We start from the raw sequence: 6,000 nt of genomic DNA on the forward strand, positions 1-6,000 counted from the left end.
TACTAAAATACGATCCATGAAAGATAAACAGACCACAAAGGAAAATACAGAGTTATGGCTGAAAATGTGCTGTTTTCTCTACTGCAGCACCTTCCATCTAGAAGTGGGGGACGGCGAACATGCTGGAAGTGCAGAGAAAGCCTGTGCCCTTCTGATCTACACCCACCCACACAAGTACACCACAGCCTGCCTAGGAGACACTACAAAACCAAAGGTCTGGGATCAACGCTTTTATTTTTATTGAAATGCTGCGGAATCCTTCCCTGCTAATTCTATATGCTGCTCTGAAATGCTCGTATTTCAAAGGTGCTTACAGGTATGACTCACCTAAGACAATCACTTAAGCAAATACTTAAATCAATCCTTATTTATACTCAAGGTAAAATTCCACTGAAGACAATGATAGAGTAGTTCTTTGCTGCATAGGGAGTTAAACATCAAGTACTGCATCAGTGCTAGTCTAGACCAGCATGTTTCTTAGATCAAAGAAGATCTGAGTGGAGTTAAAAATAGCAAGATCTACACTCTCCCTGGCCTTTCCATTGGAAACAACAGTGGAAAGAGATGAGAAATCAAAAAAATACAAGTTGTTACTGCTACCTCCTGTTACCTACTGTTACTGCCTGCTTATTCTCTGAGGTCACCTAGACCGTGCATTTAGGCATTATCCATGTTTCCAAGTTGAATCTTCTGCCCTCAGGCCAGACCTCCCTAGGCTTTCCTACGTCTCATCTGGGATTCATCACAGTAGGTCTGACTAGCTCCAGGAGCAGAACTCTTTCCTGTGAGGCAGTGAGAGTGACAATCTGCAATCACCAAGTTGCCTAAAAACTAAATGTTTATGTAGAACAAAAGCATTTTAGAGGAAAAAAACATTTGTATTTTTATCTCCAACCTGCAGACTGGGGGAGATGCATTTCAGATTTCCTCTCTCTGCATTCTTCTAGGCAAATAAAAACTGAAAAAGTTCTTTGACACTTTGGTGTCTGTCTGATCCTTTGCATCCTAGTTTGGAAAAACAAATTTTGCAGTCCATTCCTGGCATAAATCCTACCCTTGGTCGTCTAATGGCTTAACTTGCAGTCATTCAAGTGTACGCTAGGATCCAGTGTCTCTCCCCTGTTTCTACAGCCCCCAGTAAGTCACATGGAAACTCTCATACTGCACTCTGCCAAACATCCCTTGTTCCATTACCAAGCCTCAGACAGCAATGCTCCATCTCTGAATTTAACATTTTACATCACCTTCATGTCCAGCGCAAAGGAAGTTACATCAGACACACAGTTAATGATCACAAGCAGTTCAGCTGTCCATTTAAAAATCATACCAAAAGCTGCAGGAACTCCAAAATCAACTGATTGAAGGTCATGTTGTATTTAAATCTGCATTGATGCAAGCTGGGACTTAAAAAAATGGTGGGAAAAATAAACCACATCTTAGATGCTAGGAGATTAAACTTTAACATGGACTCCATGTGTTTTATTTTTTCAATATAATTTCCTTTAATTCTGTATTTGACACTAGACAGAGGACCAGTTTTAGCAGTGGCTCAAATTCTGCTCATTTACACTAACATAAAACTGAAATATCTAGTGACTTTCCACTCCAGATCTGTCAGACTGAGCAGAACCTCTCCGAATACAAGAAAATTGAAAGATTATGTTTGGCATAATCTTTCTATGTTTGGCATAGGAATCCAGTTGATCTAGGAGTATGAGTTCCATTGATTTTCAGTGATTTTTCACATGACTAAGTTGCTTCATGTACGTTTGAAAGGTCTGTTGTTTTTGTACATTCCCTCACACTAGCCCGTATTTGTGAAGGTATTAACTTTGAATTCTCACTACAAAATAAGTCAGACTGAGGTCAGGCTTATGCTAGCTAAGTTACCTAAGCTTGACCTATATTCAACTACTTTCCTAGTCAAGAGAAGCCTAGACAGCTAAGCCAGCGCTCGTGATTTATTCATGGTACAACACTGCTAGGAGTGAGACACAAAGATTAGAGATCCTCTTACAGATAACAAGAAATAAACACAAATTTTGCAAATGCAGTTGAAAAGTATTTTATCATTGCTTGCTGCTGGCCCTTGGATGCCTAAATATTTACCTTAAGATCTAATAAAATATTCTGCTTTATATCCCACAGGGGCTATGCTTTCCCTGCAGAGAAGCTGAGATTAGTGGCTTTGGTTTGGAGTAAGCTGTCCCATTACAAAGCCATACTGGTTTACAGCAAGGTGCAGTACTCCATGCTCGCCTGGGACTTCTGAGGTCCTCGCTTTGGCTCCCAGCACAGGAGCCTGTCCCTTTCCCACTCTTTCCAAGTAATTGCAGAATGCAGGCACTAAGGGACTAAGCCTTCAGACAGTTTAGCCTGCATCCATGGTTACAGTGAGGGCAAACAGCGCTTAGGCTTAGCTCTTAGGCCCGTATGATGGGATGGGTCCACTAGTTTGGGTGTAAATTACTAAGACACACTCAAGGTTTATGTATTTGCAGTTAGAACTCAGATGAAGAGCGCATCTGAATTAATACTGAAGTGAGGACAAACTCAGATATAGTGAGAGTACAGCTTATTACAGAAAGCCTTCCTTGAGAAAACAGCAGTAGGAAACATGTAAACCACATACCACCTCTGCCACCAAAACCTCAATGAAATACTTATCTCAAATCCTAATAAATAAATAGCAGCTTTATTAGGCACGGGAAGTCTAAAGGCTTCTCAGCACAGAAGTTACACTACCTTGCTGTGAACTAGTATAACTTAGTTAACCAAAGCAGTAAAAAAATCCTTCTTAAACACTTGCAAACCCCAAGAAATATTTCAATAAACGCACCTTAAATAAAGTTCTACTACTCACAATTAAGAAAAAAAGAGTGTATTTACTTTGTTTCCCAAGGATAAATGCCCTGTTCCCCCAAACAGGTTGAAACAAATCACTTACCTTGTTTATTCCAATCTAGATTGTTTTTTTCTGCTCCTTTAGGAAGAGTGGGCATGCAATACTCTCATTTGCTTTGATGATATGCATGTGTGTGTACCATATACCGAGTGAATGGTGAGGAGTCACAAATTATAGGATTTAGCAGTTGACTTGTAATATCAATGCTCAGACCTATAGCAAAATGTAGAAAAGGGGTTTCTGAACTTGCTTTGCTCGTCCATGGCTGTTGCAGCATCAGTAGCGGTTCCCAGCCATACACATTTGCACAGAGTGGCAGCACTGACACGTTATTTTCCTGTGATACTTGTACTCCTAGTTAGAAACCCACAGAAGTTTGGAAGTACTGGTGTAAATACTCTATGGCTTCAGTACTAATGCTATAGGTTAGTCACAACACCACAGAGCTCTCACAGCCAGCAAGGTGATCACTGCTCCCTGAGTACAACACATTCCATTTCAGTCAGGGAAGCAGGTACTGAAGATGCCCAAATCTATCAGACCCAGCAAGCCTAGTTCTGATTCAGGCTCTTGCACTACATTTTTAGGGCCACTGGAAAGGTCTGCTGTTTGAAAGCTACCAAAGACAGTCTTAGAAACCTTGGCAGGAATCAAAACAGTGAAGCCACTAACAGCTGTCATAAACAAAGGAAAGTCTAACTTCAGCAGCTGCAGAGATCAAATCAGAGTTTTAGAACTACCCTCACAGACCATGTGGTTATGATATCATGCCACTCCCTCTTATCATGTGGATGCTGTGGACCTAAACATCTGTGTCTTAGCAGAAGGTCAGCATATGACTGCTAAGACAGAGCTGGTTACCTAATGATTGTCTTTTCTCTCTTGCAAAGGGAAGATGGTTGAAGTAGATCCACCCCATGAGCCTCCATTTGCAGCTCACTGCTTTGAGACCTCCTGTGGACAGACATAAGCAAAAGTTGAACTTACCAAAGCCGCATGTACGTGCTGCCGTATAATAACTGCAGATGGCAGACCCAAATGTCTGTCAGGACCTTGAAACATTGGAAAGACCTTAGCTGATCTCTCAAAATATACGAATGCCTACAAGTTTAAGCATGGAGTTGGGACTGCAGCTGAAGCATATATAGTTTCTAAGGTATTAATCCATCTAAGGGAGGAGTTTGTGGGTCCACAGAGAAGGCACAAGGTGCCAGCTGCTCCTTGTTCAAGCTCTTTTTTTCCTGCTTGCACTGCAACAGCTGCAAGATGATGCTATCTGGGCTTGATAGAAAGGACAGGCCTATTTGTTGGTGGCATATTATTACCCAATTGTACATGGGGATTAAATAAACGTAAGGGGAGCTTGGGTTCTACAAGATTTCACTTCCCCCCAACTCTCTTTCGTGCAGCAGCTGTCCACTGTGACATGCCTGTTAGCAGGGAACAAGTGTAACCCTTTCAGCCTTGCTCTGTAAAACTCCGAACACAAATGGGACACAAACACTTGGCTTCTGATAGAGACATTACTGTGACATGTATCTAGAAACACCAAAATGGTGGTCTCATCGTGGAAGGAAGTCAGTGCAGCCAGCAAAGTTTCTGCATGTAGACTCTATCCACACCTGTAACAGGTATCTAGACAGTCAGAAAATGGTGCTGGAATAATTTCTGTATGAACAGCTTAGTAACTTTCTGCAGTGACCTGAAGCTCAAGATTGGCTTATGGCCAAGCTTGCTGGCATGGATTTTTTATGTCATACATATTAATCTAAATATTATTGGAAATATAAGTTTGTTTTATTTTTACGCTCTTCAGTAAATGCTACGATACATGAGGAAGATCCTTGTCTCTTTGCCACTGGGACTTACATAAACGTATAAATGTCCTGTTAACACATGCACTGTTTCTGAATGTTTTATACCATTGTTTCCTTGATCTTGATCAAAAAACTGACAACACAGTTTGGAAGTTGCATTGTAAAGCAAATGTGCTTACAGGATTTTGACTTGAGACCTCTGTGTGATCCTCCAGGGAAAGAACTAATTAGAACAGGCATTCATCCTTCCTTGCTGATGTTGTAACATAAATGGTGAACGGACAAAGCAGGGATGCTAAAGTTCATGAGAACTGAGATACACACAAAAAAGTAACTAATCACATTCCCCTTTAAGCCCCAAATTAAGAAGCTATGTAATTCAATGAATAAGCTGAAAGCTATAAAATAAACTGGCTATATAGCAATCATATGCTTACAGATGTGCAGCTAAAATGGAAATGTGCAAAATTCAGCTCTTTGAAGGCTTTTAGACAGAAGTCAACCACCTGAAAAGTGTGAGGAATTTGAAGTGTACTGCTTAATGGATTTTTTTAAACAAGAAATCGACTGGCAAAGCCAAGGTGTGGATAATCACAGCCTCTGTCTTGTGTCCACAGGATCAGCTCTTTCAATCATGCTTCTTCTACAAGCAATGTAGCAGAAGAGCTGTAGACTTGACCAACAAAAGTCTGAATACTTTCTGAACAAATAAAAGCCGCTGGCTTAAAAATCCCTTAATGTGAAAAAAAGTGCAGAAATAAAAAAACTCCTCCATTTCACAATATTTGGAGCACCATAAAATTAGCTCAGTGGTAAAGGAAATGGGAAGAAGTTTGCATTCCAGCTGCCTCTATGTAGTAGGAGCTGCATGTTCAAGAACCAAGAGATCAAGGGCTTCCCCACACTGCCGCCTGCATGCCTGTGCAGTGCGGGTGCCCAGCGCAGGGCAGGGTGCTCAGCGGTGGCTCCAGGCACTCCCAGACCTGTTGACGCTGCAAACCAAAGGGATTTTCCACAGTTGGTTTTATCATAGTGATTGTGATTGTCAGCATCTTATCAAAACAGTCTTTATAAAAGATACCAAGTCAACACTTGAGAGCACGAGGAAAAGGAATTTCATGAAGATTGCAAGACCAAAATTAACTCCACATCATGTATAATTAAAGAAAAGCTACTGTAAAAGGAGCTCTTGAGTGTTAAACATTTCTGGGCCACAGCAACAAGAAAATTGGGAGAAAAGGCTGAAATGCCACCACACAAACAAGTTCTTGGTTAAAA

Source organism: Ciconia boyciana, chromosome 7, assembly GCF_034638445.1.
Source record: "Ciconia boyciana chromosome 7, ASM3463844v1, whole genome shotgun sequence".
NCBI classification, from domain to species: domain Eukaryota; kingdom Metazoa; phylum Chordata; class Aves; order Ciconiiformes; family Ciconiidae; genus Ciconia; species Ciconia boyciana.